This window comes from Amblyomma maculatum, chromosome 3, assembly GCF_055883805.1.
Source record: "Amblyomma maculatum isolate TAMU_Amacu chromosome 3, ASM5588380v1, whole genome shotgun sequence".
Lineage (NCBI taxonomy): Eukaryota > Metazoa > Arthropoda > Arachnida > Ixodida > Ixodidae > Amblyomma > Amblyomma maculatum.
In genome coordinates this window covers 178,837,588-178,855,361 of record NC_139346.1, presented here as the reverse complement: position 1 = coordinate 178,855,361, position 17,774 = coordinate 178,837,588, and positions in this window count along the sequence as shown.

The window sequence follows — 17,774 nt, the reverse complement described above, 5'->3', positions numbered from 1 at the left end:
GTTTAACAAGCAGCCAACGCTGCTGCTGCTCTGCGAAGCGAAACGAGTACAATTTTGCGGTAAGTTATGCTTATATCTGTTTCTATCAGACGCTCTCCTAAATCGCAGTCCCATACGTTTCATGGCGATTTAAAACAACGTTATCTTTGAAATGGCAATTCATGGTTTCACAATTCCTTCTAGGAGGCTCATGGTTGCTCTGTACTGAAAACCATCGTCATAGTTGCCACGTGAAATTAAAAAACTACTTTACAACCTGTCACTTCCATGCACTCCTAAGAGCGCTATGCCTACTTTCTCCTCCCTTAGTCTGCTGCTGCGTCGCGAGCGTCAACTTTGTTTGTAAACACGGTTGTGGTCTATAAATTATTGTGAGACTTGATTCCTGTTTCCGAGTTCCGCCCAACGCTGCTGCCTTTCTAGGAACAATGGATCAAATTCCTTGAATTGCGTGACCGTAATATTCGCAAGCGTGGAAGTATGGCAATATGTGGATTAAAATCTTTGTGCAAAGAGCCCCTATTGTCTGCGTCGAACTGCGGAAAATGATTGTGCATGGCCATTATTTCTTGATAGCAGTAGATTGTTGCGTCGGCTTTATTATTTATGCCGTTACCCTGTTGTCTGCATAAAACTTACCTATATAGCAGAGAGAGAACATTGGATAAAAATACACCTCATAATAAAATCAACGCTTGATTATATTGACGGTTAAAAGAGTTAAAGAACCCCAAGTAGTCAAACTTTCCGGAGCCCTCCACTAAGGTCTTTCTCATAAGCTTAGTCTTTTGGGAAGCTAAATCATATAAACCAAATCGAAAGAGTTGTTGAGACCTCTTGCATTATCACAAACAACAATGTTAAATGCCGGAAAGAAGAACATATATGTGTGACACGTAAAGCACCAAAGTGTCTTGCGTGTCACCTCTGAATCTGAATTTAGCGCTCTCAAACGTCTTCATATTTTCTGGGGTTGTCAATTGTAAATGCCAGCATATCTACAATACATTATGACTGCGGGCTATAAACTTATAGAGTCACCAGGTCTCAGAATTTTTTGGCTGAAGCACACAGGTCTAGGAAGAAACTAGCCGCTATGATACAAACTGTAATACGCTTATGTAGTGGTTGCCTCGAACGGGCTAGAAAATATGTTAAAGTAAATTAGTTAATCAGTTTTGGAGAAGATAAAGACGACAAGTGACGAACTGAACAAAGTGCCGCCATGCGGGGGTAAACGCTGGATATGGAAGAAGACGCATTAATATTTTACGCCTTCCAGACAAACCGGATAAGTTCCGGCTGCCGAATGTAATATATCGACTGTTTTCATGAATATGTTTTGTATACTTAAAGCAATACTACTGCCAACAACATCAAAGTCACTAGAATAGAGTGGCAGATGGCAAACATCACGCTATCTGGGAAGAAAAAGATTGTTTCAAAAGTTATTCGCTTACAAACCCTTTAAAGACACGTAATGTGACCATCGAATGAATCCCATTGGATGAAATAGCCATACCTTAACCAAGCTTATACATGAAAACTTCACCTAGATTGCTTATTTGCCTTTTCTCCAGCTTTTTCGACTGACAAGTTCTTTTTTTTTTTTTTTTGAAGCGTCGTATTTCTTAACTATACTTTCTTGGCTTCCGTCTTAATGCTTTTTAAAATTACTCAAAAGAACCATCTTTTCAATTGTGGCAAACAAATTGCATTGGTTGCCAAGAGGAACCTGTGACACCCCAGCTGTTACCTGATAATGATAGAATGATAGCTAAGCAAAATGAGGTCCCCGATCGAAGGCTGTCAAAGCTTTAAGTTTCGTTCCTTGCATCGTTGAACGGCCCCTTTAAAGCGTGCTTCTTTGCTGTAAGCTTCATTGTGCAAAAAAGCAATCTTCACAGGCACTTTTGAGTTAAGGCACGAGAGAAGCCTGATGCAAAACCAGAGACCGCAAAAAGGAGACCCTGGTTAAACATCATTAATTACTTTCACCAAACAAAAATGGTAGAGTGAGTGCAAAAGGAGGAGAAGGAGCATTCAAAACAGGATGCTGTAGGTATTCCTATCACAATATACAGGAGAAGGGGTTAAGGTTTACGCAGTTTCTTCGTTCTAATCAAGTGTAACCTCTAAGAATGGCATTATTCCTGCAATATGATTTTCTATAAAGCTACCGTTGTAAATTAGACAGCATTGTGAGCTTGTTATAGATCCTGAGGATGAATTGTGGGATCCACTCACGAAATGCTACCAACATATCAGCATCATCACGAGCAATATTTCGATATCACTATCTTATTCTGTTATATTGCACGCACTCACACACTATTGAAAACTTTAGCAAAGCACAGGCTTAAGTCACGGCCGCAATACTCCCAGCTGTTTCTGAATTTACGCCCTAGCTTATTTGTACTAGCTCCATCATATTTATGCTCACACAAATCTGAGAACCTTCAGCGGCACTACAAATATATATATATTTTTTAATTATTTCGTGGAAGCACATAAATATCGAAATCCTATTTTAAAATTTTTTTACAATGTAAATTTTTATGAACGTTTTTTTTGAGGAAGTTGTTTTTCATGGAATATTGCTCGAAACCAAACGAATAAAAAAGAGAGAAAAAATATAAGCCAACGTTGATACACTAGCCAAGGACTCATTGGAGAGATGGTAGTGTTTTCAAGATCCTGGAGAGAGTGGCAATAGTAATTCAAAATTCAAGTGGCTACGTCACTGAAAGAAAGCCCTAATGAACCAATGCTGGCAATCTAAGCTAGTAAACTATTACTGTTTTCTTTTTCGTCGCTGAAAATTTGCTCGATTCAACGGGCACCGATGTCAACGCCTCTCAACCACCGGATAGACGTGTAAGAGCTGCGATATAAAATGACACAGCGAAAGCCGGGTGCCTTGAAGCAGCAGCACGCAAAATTGACCATTTCGGGCCACTTCACGTTCGAATCATACTCAAAGACATAAGCGTAAATAATTTTTTCTCTTTCTGCATAGGTAGATGATCGACAGACGACCACCCACGAGTTTCATTCGACAAGTGTTCTTATGTTTGACGCAAATAATAAGAAAATAACTTATGATCCAGGTGGGCTAGGCGGACTTCAGCATTATTATAATTTATAGCGCCTCATATTTTACACTTTCGTCACACTGAGCACTCTCGTACGCTTAGCAAGCGCGTCAATCCACGACTTTCCGCCAGTGCAACACGGCGATAAATTGTGCGTTTTCTGAATCATATTTTCTGGCAAGTAAGAATTTAGGTGATGTGTTCGCTACGTATTGCGGTGTACTCGACAGAATATATGTTTATTCCTGATACCATTGGTATTCTGATTCTCTAGTTAGCCCATCGTCGTTCAATCGCAAGTTTTCGTTTCTGGGAACTGGTAGGTACAGTGGTTTTCAAAAATACACGGCCCCCGGCTTCAGTCCGCGGAGCGGCTGCCGGGCCGCATCGCGGCGCTGCTATCTCCGCCCGGCGCTCGGTACGAGGGTGCCCTATGTGACGACAGCTTTCTCCCTCCCTCTCGCGCTGTAAAGTAACACGCCTTCCGAACTGTATGTGCGGCGATCGTCCGTTTCGCCTTTCTTCCTCTATAGTTTCGCCGCTGCCGCTCGCTACGAAAGAGGGTGCCTGGACTCTGGATATTTGCATCACCGGTCTTGGCGCGCGTTTGCAAATACTGGCGCATTGCTACCTTCCTCCAACATACGTTCATCGCCGTACGTGCATCGAGACGCGAAAAACGAGTGTCGTGCCTCTCTCTCGCCGCACTGTTATCGAACCTATGACCACGGAGCGTTCAGATGCCGCGCTCTGCAGTGGCGAGACCTTGCTACTGGGTCCGCTTCTCTTGTGCAGTTGTGGCGAAACTCAGCGTGTCTTTTTTTAGAAAAGTCGGCTCTCCTCAATGCAAACTCTTCGAAAGAAGGAATACCAAGTTTAATGCGAACAAATGTTCTACCATTGACCATTTTGTCTAGTACAGTTGCACTTGACAAATCGGAGCCCATAAACGGCTACTGTGAATTATGTCAGTGAGAATAAATTTGAACATTATGCTACATTTAATGATATATCATTGGATAGCTTGTCAAGTATGATAACACTGTACTAATCGTGGGTATTAATGAGTTATCACTAATTTGTAATTTGCGATTAAATATTTCGCTATACTTTCAAGTCATAAATTGTTGGATAGCTATGCAGCGTATAATTGCGCTGGACTAGCTAATTGTACTTTTCAATTAATCATGGCTCTTTTCTTAATTGCAACTAAGTATGAAATAAGATAAGTCCACTTGTCGAAACGTTGGCTCATCTGCGACCTAAGGCGTACCCTATTTACCCTTGTTCGGTTCTTCTTTTTTATACCGTGCAAACCATCTTCTTCCTTTCGTTCTACCTGAATAGCTACACCATGAAGTCATGCATGGTTGGAAAACTTGTATGAAGTATTATAGCAAATAATGATTGGTAGGCGCTAAACTATTATTGCTAATTTGTTAATTGCGATTAAATATGTATGTTGCACTACTACCTCACGTTAGGTATCAGTAAATAGCTTATATCGAGTATTATTGCACAGAACTAATAAGAGGCGTTAATTATTTAGTGCTAATTTGGTAATTGCGAATAAATATATATGTTACATTAAAACCTCAAAATACGTATCATTGGGTAGCTTATGTCGAGTATTATTGCACAGAACTAATAATATGGGTAATTTTTATCACTAGTTGTAATTGCGATTAAATATATAATACACTACAACTCAAGCTTATATATCACTTGATAGCATATGTTGAGTATCATTGCACAGATCTACTTGTAGGTGTTAATTAATTATTGCTTATTTGTTATTTGCGATTAAATATATATGTTACGCTACAACCTGAATTTATATATCATTGGATAGCTTGTGCCGAGTATTATTGCACAGAACTAATAATGGGTGTTACTTAATTATCGCTAAATTGTTCATTGCAATTAAACATTGAGAGCAATGCTAAAGGTTCGAGTTATATATCTTTGAATAGCTTATGTTGTGTATAATTGTACCCCACTATCAAGAAAGATCAGTAAGGATTACAGTATCTTGCTCTTAATTAGACTAAATCTGGTGTATTGTGGCGAACTGTGTCTATGACGATAACAGATTAGCGATAAATAATTAACCCATATTATTAGTTTTGTGCAATAATACTCGACAAGCTATTCAATGATATGTAACTTGAGGTTGTAGTGTAATATATATATATATATATATATATATATATATATATATATATATATATATATATATATATATATTTGCAATTAACAAATTAGTGATAGTTAATTAACGCCTCCCATTATTTACCTGATATAATACTTTATATAAGTTTTCCAACCATGCATATTGCATATTTAGTTACAATTAAAAAGATGGCGATAATTAGTTAAGAAGTACTATTAGCTCGCCCAGCGCATATTCTATCCAACAATTTATGACTGGAAGGTGTAGCAAAATATTTATTCGCAATTTACAAATTAGTGACAACTCATTAGTACCCACAGTTATTACAGTGTAATCCTACTTGACGCTAGCTATCCAGTGATATATCATTAAATGTAGCATAATCAAACTTATTCACACTGAGATGATTCACAGTCAATGTTTAAGATCTCCGATTTGTCCAGTGCAAGTATACTAATGATAGAACAAGAGAAGCGGACTGAGAAGCAAAACTGCAGAGCGCGGCATCTCAACGCTTCGTGGACATAGGTCCGCATAACGGCGCGGCGAGAGAGCCACGGAACTCGTTTTTCGCGTCTCGATGCACGCCCGCCTATGAATATATGTTGGAGCAAGGTAGCAGAGCACCAGTATTTGCAAACGCACGCCAATCGTCCACGTGGTGAGCGCTGAGACCGGCGATACGAACATCCTCAGTGAGTGAGCGAGTGAAAAGCTTTTTTGAGTAGCGATAAGGGAGGGGGATGCGTAGGTGGGGGTCCCTAGTCCAGGACTCCAGCGGCTGCCGCTGTTATCCGCGCCCGTGTCACGAGGGATCGTTGGGCCTCTAGTCCAGAGCTGGATAGGGCAGCCTCCCACCCCTCAATTGTTGGCACTGTATTTGTGTCATCTGGAGGCCCCAAATGCATATATTGCGGGGAGAAGGCAGACCTGCACCATATGGTGTGGACCTGCCCACACAATCCTCCAGATGACCCGAATATCCTGCGAACATCCAGCGTCCAGACGCCCTCTTTCGTAGCGAGCGGCAGCAGCGAAACAAATGGACGAACGCCGCACATAGTGTTCAAAAGGCGTGTTACTTCACAGCGCGAGAGGGAGAAAGAAAGCTGTCGTCACATATGGCACCCTCGCGCCGAGCGCCGAGCAAAGATAGCAGCGCCGCGGCGTGGCCCGGCTGCCGCTCCGCGTACCGAAGCCGTGGGCCGTGTATTTTTGAAAACCACTGTACGTTCTGTCTTAAATAACAGAACAAATACGGAGACTATGGCAGTAAATACCAATTCTGGTGGCAACACACTGCTTTGCCCACGTGGAATTTTTTGGAATCTTTAATCCGTTCTCGTTCCATGCTCAGGTGTACTCCAATTTTGCAATTTCAACTTGATTGCAGTCGATGTAGCACCTGGTAACCTGAATAGTGCAAGCATGGACAGAATTCCTGCGCTATGTTCAGTGAGGGCGGGCTAAAAAGTGGCTTCGAATGGTATGTAATTTTCATACCTTTCTACGTTTTTGAAGTATACGTTGTATGAGTCATACCAGGTGCAAATGTATGGTAAGCCAAGGTATAGAGGATAGCTTTCCCTTCACTTTAATTGCTAGGTAACATTCAATACACTCCGAGAGCGCACAAAAGCTTTGCATCTCTAACTGTGATTTATTGAAAAGCGAACACCATGTCAAGAACCCGGACCTACTAGCTATAAATAACCGTTTATTGAGCGACTTCTTATACAGCGTATTCATGTCATAATCGAACCTGTGCTACCTGCCTCTAGAATAGCACCCACACAGCCACGTCCTTTCGCTGCAAGCTGACTGCTCAGCTACGCCTCATTTGCGCGTGAATCTGGGAAGACCAGAGCGGCTCCCGTTTTTGCGGATAAGGGAGAGAAGCCAAGCGTCAATCCCCCTTCAAGAACAAGCGTAAAACTAACAACTTTAGATTGCTGTCGCGATTTGCTTGCGAACAAAGAAGGAAGTATAAAATAATTTTCCTCCTCGATTTCGGCGATTTCCGGCAAATCTTTCGCTATATTACAAGAGCTGAACGCGGCGTCACTAAAATGCATAAAGGACGTACTCGCTTCTATTACGGCGTGGTTGGGATGGCATGCTGCAGCAGTGAGCATGCCTTGCGAAGAACTGATTGAGTATAGCTAGACGAAGGAGTTTAGCGTCACAAGTGAACATCTGAAACTTCCAAATAGGGCGGGGAGAAAAGGTTTTCCTCTGCGCGTGAGGGGCTCTCGAATTTGGCGCTTTCAGACACATCTGCTATGAAAGGAAATAAACCAAGAAGCGTATATACTTTCGAGACTTCTAAAGGAGGCAGCGAGCAGAACGGAAGCATAATGATAGATTCTGAACTCACAGTAAATGATTTGTTTGGAGCCGACATTGGCATGGTGATTCGTCATTGCAGCGCAAACGAGATGAACGAATATTCTCTTCACGAGAGGTTTGGGTAAGAACGCACGTATATTGCGGACGGTTACTAAACTCAACGAGTTTTTTATATATGGTGCGAGTTTTACGTATGAAATGTAAAACTGAGGGCAAGGCCGTGCTGAATAGCGGGTCTGTGGATTAAATTCGACCATGATTGTGAGAGTGTTCGTAGATTGTAAATAAGGACCCGAACATCAACCGATGAAAATAGCTTTAAAGTAGACCACGTGTGACATTTTTTTCATATGCTTCCGAATAACCCAGTCGCAATGCCTCAGTGACTGATGCACTCGGCTAATAGTCCGAGAGAGATCGAATCATACTCGGCGACTGCTTTGGGGACCGGGAGTTAAACCCGGCGGAGCGAACACGCAAAACACTCGTAGTTTTTTCGGTGTCAGTGCATATTAAATATTTCCCAGGTGTTCTAAATAATGCGCACCCCTCAATTACAGCGTTCCTCATAACCTAAGGTGTTTTGGGTCGTTAAACCTTTCAATGCAAACCGACACAGCTTCCTGAATATTTGTGCATCTCAAAAAATCAAGAACCCCTGCACTATCTCATTGTGTCAACAGGCGTTTATGTCTTAAGACATCCAAAAAAAGATATGACCTGGAAGACCACTCATAATATCTGAAGACTCTTCTATTGACGAACACTGGATAGATCATCTTACAGAAATGTGGGGTCAGCAGGGCAGTAAAAACTTCTGCCGCTACGTCCCACAACGCCAACATTTATTAAGGCTTCGTTAGCATTGAAGTATAATAATCCTTGAAACTTTCCGAAATACTAACAATTGAAACTGTCCGCGATTTCAGGGTTCTCCGCAGGCTACTTCCATATAATGAGCTCCATTAAAACCAACCATGTTTTTTTTTTGTTTACTATAACAATCGAGACTGTTTCGACAAAAATGTAAAAGAAAAAAGAGTAAACCTGATTTTTTAAGAGGAGTTAAAATCATGCTAAACCGCATTCCAGCGCTTTGAGGTTGTTGGCTTGTGGGTCACACACACACATCAAACATTTGTATATGTTATAAAAAAAAATACATTTAGAAATAAATGGGTGGGTAGTGCTAACTTCCTGTGTTCCCCAGCTTAAGAGAACCATTTTAGTTAGCCTCAGTTTTCAGACACTATAGTAAGTACAGATGAGATGCTACTGTTATATACTTTCCTCTGGGGCGATACCGACAAGCTGCTAGTCATAATCTGACACTACTTTCCAAATACGCCCTATCCCAATCGTATTCTCGTAGTTATCTTCATTTCATGGTCCTGATCTACTTTTGCTACCAGTCCTAAGTAGACAGATTAGCTTTGGGACGTTAAACCCCACAAACCAACCTAGACAGATTAGCCTACCACTTCCAATACTTCCCTACATATTCTAAACTGCGGTTCTTTCTCGAGGCTGTGCCCAAGCAGTATGCTAACACCCCTTACACTGCCCCAATTCTCCTGCGGTTGACAAAATGCTTGTGCGTACTGAAGCAGCATTCCCCGCGAGCTAAGTGCGGTGGTGTCCAAACTCAGCTTGAGGCGTAGTTAACGAGCAATTATTCGTGAATTTCCGGATGCGTGCGCTGAATTGCTTGACAGGATAAGAAGTACGAAAATTAAAGCTAGGAAAAAAGCATCCGACAGACCGGGCGTTGTTTCCTGGGAGGCGGAGAAGGATGCGCTTGCTGTAAGGAAAACAATGATGAAAAAAAAAAAAAAACAGCTTAGATTGAGGCCAGTGGGAAGAGGCAGGGTTAAAGGGACTAGCCTTTGCTCGAAATGGCACGCTGTCCCGCGGGGTTCTCTTTCGGGCCGACTCCTCGACTCTCTAATCGGAGCGGTGCACACAGAGGCATCTAATGAAGCTAGAGACTACACAGCTTCGGCTGGATGCGCCTCCCGTAGGGGAATAAATAATTGTCAGTGGGTAGCTGATTGGTTTGCAGAGCACCACGCGGCAGCCATGATTGCGTTGTTGGCCCTGCATCTTGCGGCCTTAACAAAATTAAGGTAAGCATAGTTAAGCAGGCCGCTTAACTATTCTTAACTACTTAATTTCAGTTAAGCAGGACTCGTAGCGTGTGTCGCCACCTCTTATTTGCGCCATTGCCGTCACTGTTGACGGATATATGTTTTTAGCTGCAACATGGGAAGCACAGTCGGACGAAAAGCTTACAATGAGACACCTCACGCTGCCAGAGCTCGCTATCCTCAATAGATATTTGTAAGCATGACGACTGTCTCTTCCACAACATTACAAAGGGGTCCATCTTATCATTCATTTAACAACACATCGCGCTTGTGTAGGTTTGTTTTCTTAAAAGCGCGACGGTGTTACGGGAGGACGCGTTTCTCCACCACTGCTGCTGCTTCTGTGTGAGGAAGCACGACGGGCCAAAACATATAGCGTATGCCCAATGCTCTGTTCATATACGATTAGAACACGAGGATGCCTGCTTCTGTAATAATGTTCTTAGTAAAACAGGCCCGTTCTCGTGCAGTGGAAATGCCGATAGCTGTGTTCTGAAAAGATGAACTTTGCTGGTTTAGTGTTTTGTATAGCTACTGAAAGTTTCTTTCAGCACCCAATTTTAGACGTCACCTATTTGTTATTCGCCCAGGTATTCTTAGACTTCGGGGACCACGGGGTCCGCGTGGCCTTCCCGGCCCACTAGTTGATCCACCAAAGTCCTGCAAACCTGTTGGCGAACATCTTGCTTTGTATAACAAAGGTTCTCCAATTGTTATTGTGTCTCATTATTTACGATTTGTTTATTTTAAATATTGCGCTGCTTTTCCAGCTGGCAGTCGCATTAAAAATCCTCAGTTGTCTCATTTTACGAGCCGGTCATCTACCTTTTCTCGATAACAGTTGTGATAATGGCTACCCAGAAGCATTACGCACTCTTGGGTAACATGTAAAGAAGAGAAAGACATGACTACGAAAAAATTTAAACCCTATCTTTGAGGAAGAGTTTGTGTGGAAACTCTAAAAATACTGTTCATACAGCTGTGATTTCCAGCAACATCGGTGTCACTGGCATGAATATATTTAGTTTTCATTTTTGCACTGCATTGGTATATCGGGAAACTGTTCCCCTTATGCTACCACATTGGAAGTATTTTCATATACTTTTGACAAAATAATAACGCACCATCGAAGATTTTTTGTCGACGTGTCCCCCTCCTCACCCCCCCCCCCCCCCCCTTCTCGTTTCCCAAAGGAGTCTCTGGCACCCGAAGTAAGAAAGGAACGCCTGGCCACCTAGGAACAGCCGGTGAGAGGGAAGCTTCGAGAAATAAGTCCTCACTCACTGATCAGACGTATTCGACTAGGCCGGGTGGTGATGTGGAAAACCTACTGATGAGATGATTGTTTCGGTCTCACAGGGAAAGCCCTGGATTAACATTACTGGCTGGCTTGAGGCCGTTTTATAAAGGGAAAAAGTCAGATGACCATCACTGCACAGATTCCATACGCTGGGCACGAAAGTTCATGATAATCCACATCGCTGGCAGACGCGCTGGAGTCCTTTATACTAAAAGGCCATGCGAAGACCGGGGACCTTGACATAGTTGGGGACAGGTGACCCCGACTTCATATCAACCTTCACATATCGCGTCCCAGTGGTTAGTGGGTCGCGATGTCATGAGGTCTCGCCTGATGCGCAAGACCTTGTCGTAAGAAACAAGAGGCTAGGGCTCCGCTCGGCACATGGGCCGGTAAGAGCCCAGTCATCGTTGTCACCTGTGCGCTCAGGGGAACGATGGAAACGCGTTTCGTTCCGATAATCGGGAAGAACGCGTCTACGATGTTAGGCGTAGCGGTTTCACACAAGGGTCACCTGGAAGTTGTGACCTGAAAAATGCATTACGCAGTATATTTCTTGAATTTAGTAACAGGCGGGTCGGCCACATTATCTGTATAGTCCGATCAGGGACAAATACTATTCCACAATATGGACTATTTCAACTTGTCCAGTATCGTACGTGAAAGGTCAATGCTTTTCTGGCAGGATGGCTTTGGTGTGTTGAGACGGCCGCCAGCCGAACAACGCTTTAACAACACTCGAATTATCCGCTAGGCACCACCGGCCCCATACACAAGCCGATAGTCGGAACGCTGAATTACAAAGAGAGGTTGGTTTGGTCCAAGCCAAACCAAGCAAAGAAAAGTGTATTGACTTCCATTCACATAAAACACATACTGCACATGTATTCTACTTCCATCAAACCTGAATAAACAAAAAAGTGCAACATACACAAAGAGAAGTTTATTGACTTCCAAACTGATAGAGCACGATACATTGACAATGTGAACCACAATATACATACACTTATATGTAAAGGATACCGAATAATGTGCCAATACAATACAGATGTTGTAAGTCACTTTACATTAACAGTCTTATCTTCGTATCAGAGTCTGCTTATCCTTTATACAATTTCAATCAATTGGTACAAAAAAGGGATATACAATAATAATGGGAGAACCACTCAAATCTCTCCATCCCAATGCACTAGAAGGGGAAAGGGAAAAAAAAAGGGGGGGGGGGATGTACATGCATACATGTTATGATCCAACGCGCGTTACATGTGGTCATCAATACAACAATGTCGGCATCGTTAGCCCATTTGGTCTCACAACAAAGAACCGTGTGTGCCAACGCTGCAGAAACCGCGCCTCCCCGTCTAGTTCGAGCCGCTCTGACAGGTATTCCCAGAGCAGGAGGCGCAGGCTCTGCAGCGCCGGGTACATGGCTCGTACTGGCTGCCTGCGTGCTTCCGCCAGGCAGCGGCGCTTCCACAAGACAAAAAGGGTACATGCCACAACTAGCCGCGCGAATGCACCCCGCGGTTGGTTTCTCCGCACCGAAAACATACGGTGTACTAGGTGCCACATAACCTTTGACACCCGACACTCAAAAGCGAAATGATCGCCAATCTCCGGTGCTCCGCACTGCGGGCACTGATTGTTGGGGACAACCCCCCATCGATAGAGGCGATCCCGGGTCGGGAGTACGCCCCACCGCTGTCGCCACTCGAAGTCTTTAACTTGGTCTGGCATTGTGCTTGCGGCCCATGTTCTCCATCTCCTAGAATCGGTTCGCTCCGCCTCTTCTGCGCTGAGGCGAGCACACGCCATGAGGGCGCTTATCTCGGTTGGCGGCACTTCCTCTATGTTTACCTCTGGCAGCTCTACATTAAGCGTTTCCTGGAACCTGGCGGCCGCTTGGTAGAAAGGGTGCGGCGTTTCTGCTCGCGGCCCCAAATGTCTTTGAGGGGTGAAGGCCCTCCTCGCAGTGCTTAGCCAGTACAAGAGCAGGGGCCGTCCTGGGTAATCTGCTTGGTCCAAAAGGCCGACGACAAGCTTGGTCAGCATAGTCCGCGCAACCGTTTGGACGCACGGTACACCGAGGCCTCCTCTACTACGGGGAAGTTGCACAAGATGTCGCGCCACTAGGGCTGTCTGTCCTCCCCAGAGGAAAGTGCCTACAAGGGAGGAGAGTCTCCCTGCCGTGCGCCTTGGCATCACTGCCACTCTTGCCACGTAGAACGCAAAGGCAAGCGCGCTGTTCTTAATTACCGCAATTTTGGCGGCCGTTGACAAGTCAAACCGCGCAGCGTTTGCGAAAACCCTGTTGGCTTTGTCGATACTCAGGGTCCAAGTAGCTGGGGATACTCCTCCTTCTTGAAAGAGTACTCCCAGTACCCTAACAGCTTCTACCAAGGGGATCGGTTCTGGTAGTGCCTCTTGGAAGCTGCCAAAGCGGAGAGCGTGACTTTTTCCTACATTCAGTTTTGCTCCCGAGAGCGATGCATATTCTCTAAAGACTGTCATGAACCTCTGCAGGCTTTGTCCATCACGCACAAACAGGGAGATATCATCGGCGTACGCCATTATCTTCACCTCGTCTTGTCCTATCCCCGGAAAGCCGCGGATGCGACGCTCGCTGACGACGCGCCGCAGCAGTGGGTCCAGTGACAGGACAAACAGTGCTGGAGACAATGGGCAACCCTGCCGCACTCCTCGGGTTACCGCAAAATTGGGGAGCAACTCCCCGTTCAATAACATGTCACACGACACATCTTCATACAGAAGCTTTATGATCCCTATGACTTCTTCTGGGATCCCATAGGACCTTAAAACTTGATATAAATATGGGTGTTCGACCCTGTCGAAGGCCTTAGCCTGATCCAGTGAAACAAACACTCCGCTCACTCTTTTCTCCTGTGCATATGCGAAAACGTCCCGGGTGAACGTGAGCGCTGCCAATACGGAGCGTCCCGGTACCGCCGACGATTGATAGGGGCAGATTAAATCTGCCAAAAAGGGCCGGAGGCGCTTGGCAAGCAGAGAAGTAACCAACTTGTAATCACTATTTAATAACGTTATTGGTCGCCATGCCTCTGGAGATGACGGCGATGCTCCTTCTTTGGGGATCAAAATTATGCGTCCTGCTGAGAAGGATGCAGGTTTCCGTCCATCCCTGATGACCATGTTGACCAAGGTAGTTATCAGGCCGCCAAGAACATCAAAGAATTGCCAGTAGAAGGCCGCCATAATGCCGTCCGGACCGGGCGCGGATGAGTGTGTCATGTCTCTTAAGGCTTCCAACACTTCTGTGCGTGACACTGGGGCACTAAGTGCCGCACCCTCGGCTTCGGGCAGAGCTGGTAAGTCGTCACAGAAGGAGGCAATATCTGTCTCTCCATCAGCTTCGTTTCGGGAGGCCGACGTAAATCGCGCGGCAAAGTGTTCTCGAAAGACTTGCGCGATCACAGCCGGATCCTCCAAAATTGTGCCCTCGCCCATGTCCACACTCTCCACCCGTTCTGTCCGGCCATCGTGCCTGCGCGTGCTTCGACTGTGCATCAAATCCGCCGTGCACTCGGCTGTGGGCGGCGCATCCCTGCTTTGTGTATCCTGGTACCCATCTTGCAGGATGCGGTGATATCTTATCCTCAAGATATCCAGGTATTCTCGCATGGCGAACGATAACTCGTCGGCCCTTTGAATTATCTTCATCCTTCTTAGTACATCGTTCAGCGCAGCGGTACGCCGTGCACTTTTCTTTTTTTCCTGCCCGGACGAGAATTGCCCGCCATTCGGTCTTGAGGTTGTCCCACCCCTCGGGTGACAGCTGGTAAATAGTCGCGCAAGCTACTTCCACCGTCGCCAAAATTGCTTATTTATTCGTCTGAATGTAATAGCAAAAAACGTGGACAGGGGCCTAAAAAAATTTAATTAAGTAGCCACTGGTATCAAGAAGTGAAATTTTACAGAGCCTAGATGCATCGATATTATTGTCTTCCTTGCAACGCGCATACCTGTTATTATGAATGCCATTAGACACGCAGAGATAAAACCTAGAGTGGTTGAATGCTGCTGAACGAAATGTCGAGAAATATGTCATAAATAAAAGGCCCAAGGTGATTTCAATAATTGTTTTTATTTTTTTTTTTTTGTGGTGTTTCCCGTCCCAAAGCGACTCAGGCTATGAGAGACGCTGTAGTGGAGGGCTCCGGAAATTTAGACCAGCTGGGGTTCTTTGACGTGCACTGACATCGCACAGCACACGGGCGCCTTGCTTTTCGCCTCCACCGGAAAGCTGTTTATTAGTACGTAAGCACTGTATGGCTATGTAGGCGGAGTTCGCGCGGGCATGACTTTGTTCGCGCTGTAAAGAGGAACTGCTTGGTATATCGGAATAAGAATGGCACCATAGCTGATGCGAATGTCTAATGTGAATGTCTAATGTCTTATAGAACTTCTAAATACCCTAGTAGAGCGTCAAGAAAACGTGTGCAAGTGACAAAATGGTTGATGTAGCTTAATCAATTATTTAGAACCATTAACAATAATGAATGGCTCTTAATAATTGATTAAACTACATCAACCATTTTGTCACTTGCACACCTAATAACAATAATGAATGACCCCGCCGGGGTGGCGCAGTGGTTACGGCGCTCGACTACTGTTCCCAAGGACGCGGGATCGAATCCCGGCCTCGGCGGCTGCTTTTCGATGGGAGGCGAAAAGCAAGGCGCCCGTGTGCTGTGCGATGTCAGTGCACGTGAAAGAACCCCAGGTGGTCGAAATTTACGGAGTTCTCCACTACAGCCTCTCTCATAGCCTAAGTTGCTTTGGGACGTTAAACCCCACAAACCACAATAATAAATGTTTCTCAGAAAAGGGAAGGCACAATGTCTGTCACTTTTTCTGTGGACACATTTGCGGCGCCGCAAAGAAAGGGAGGACTATGAGAATGAAAGCGGAAAGAGTGAAAGGGGTGCCGTAGTGGAGGGCTCCGGAGGAATTTCAACCACCTGGCGATCTTTTTGGTGCGCTGACATCAGTGAGAAGCGGTGAAAGGTGGCAGTTCCTGGCCCTGCTGGGCTGGGACACCGTGGCTAGGACGGGAGGTCAACGCCGCTTGTGGCGGGAGCTAGTCAGTCACCGAATTTTCTGTTGTAGGCCGTCATTGTACCCGCCACCATTTCGGTGGTGGACGACGGCTGTTGTTGCGGTGCGCGTGTTTCTCTCCCTCTTCTTTTTCTTTCTTCTCTGTTATCTCATCTGTCTGCCCCGCCGGGGTGGTGCAGTGATCAGACGCACGACTACTGTGCCGGAGTACCCGGGTTCGAACCCGACCTCGGCGGCTACGTTTCGATAGAGGTGGAACGAAGAGGGGTCCGTGTGCTGTGCGATGTCAGCGCACGTTAAAGATCCCCAGGTGGTCGAAATTACTCCGAAGCCCTCCACTACGGCTTCTCTTTTTCTCTTTACACTTTCACTCCCACATTTCTGCCTTCCCTTACGGCACGGTTGAGGTGTCTACAGATAGCAAGCGAGACAGATACTGCACCTTTCCCTTCCTATGAAGCATTTAATTATTTTCTCATCTGTCTGCACGATGCAGTGGTGGTGGTGGTGGTACAAACTTTATTCATTGAAGGCCAAAAAATTAAAAAAAGTAAAATTATGTTGCCGCCGTTCCGTGGGTGGCCTTCCGGCTGCTGGTCGTGGCCTCCAGGTCACGCCTGGCGGCGACTTCCGCTGCCCAGGTCGTAAGCCGCTGTTGAATATGCGGCTCCGAGCTGGCCAAAGCAGCCTCCCACAGCTGCGGGCTGTTTATTTGCCAGGAGACGGGGGGAAAGTGCGCCGGACAAGAGTAAAGAATGTGAGCATAGTCTGCTCGGGGAGAGCTGCAAAGCGTGCATTGGGGCGAGAAGGCACCGGGGTGAATAAGGGCAAGGCGTGCAGGGGAGAGGAAAGTGTGGGCCTGTAAATGGCGCCACGTATTCTGTTCGATTTTAGATAGGGACTTATGAGGGGGAGGGAGGGATAATCGGGAGTTGCGGTAGTGGAGGGTGATGTCATGGAAGGTGAGGAGGGAGTCACGCGTGTCCATCCCGGGGTGGAGGGGGCCAGCTCGGTCGGTCATTTCGCGAGCGATAGAATTTGCCGCCTCATTTCCAGGGTGCCCCGCGTGAGCCGGAACCCAAATTAGTTGGATAGATCGGGAAGGGGGGGAGGAGTGCTTAAGGATATTGAGCGCAGAGGAAGAGATTCTACCCTTTGCAAAGTTGCGGACTGCGGTCTTAGAGTCGCTAAATATGAAAAGGGCTGGTGTGCTGGCAATGGCGAGGGCGATGGCTGCTTCCTCTGCGGCAGTGGAAGTGAGAGCATGGATAGTGGCGACGGAGAGGGGGGCTCGTGTATTAGAGACAGTGGCCAGGGCATAGGCGGGATGCGAGAGGTAGGGTGCCGCATCAACATACACGGCGTCAGACCGTGTACCGTACTGGCACCAGAGGGTGGAGGCGCGGGCAGATCGGCGAGCGGCATGATGCTCAGGGTGCATGTTCTTGGGAAGGGGCTTGACAGTGAGCATGGAGAAGAGGGAGCTGGGCAAGGGATGGGTGACAGAGATAGGGGAGACAGGGGTCAAGCGAAGGGAAGTAAGAAGGGCTCTACCAGGGGTGGTGCGAGATAAACGATCGAGTTGTGCCACGCGATGGGCATCCACAAGTTCT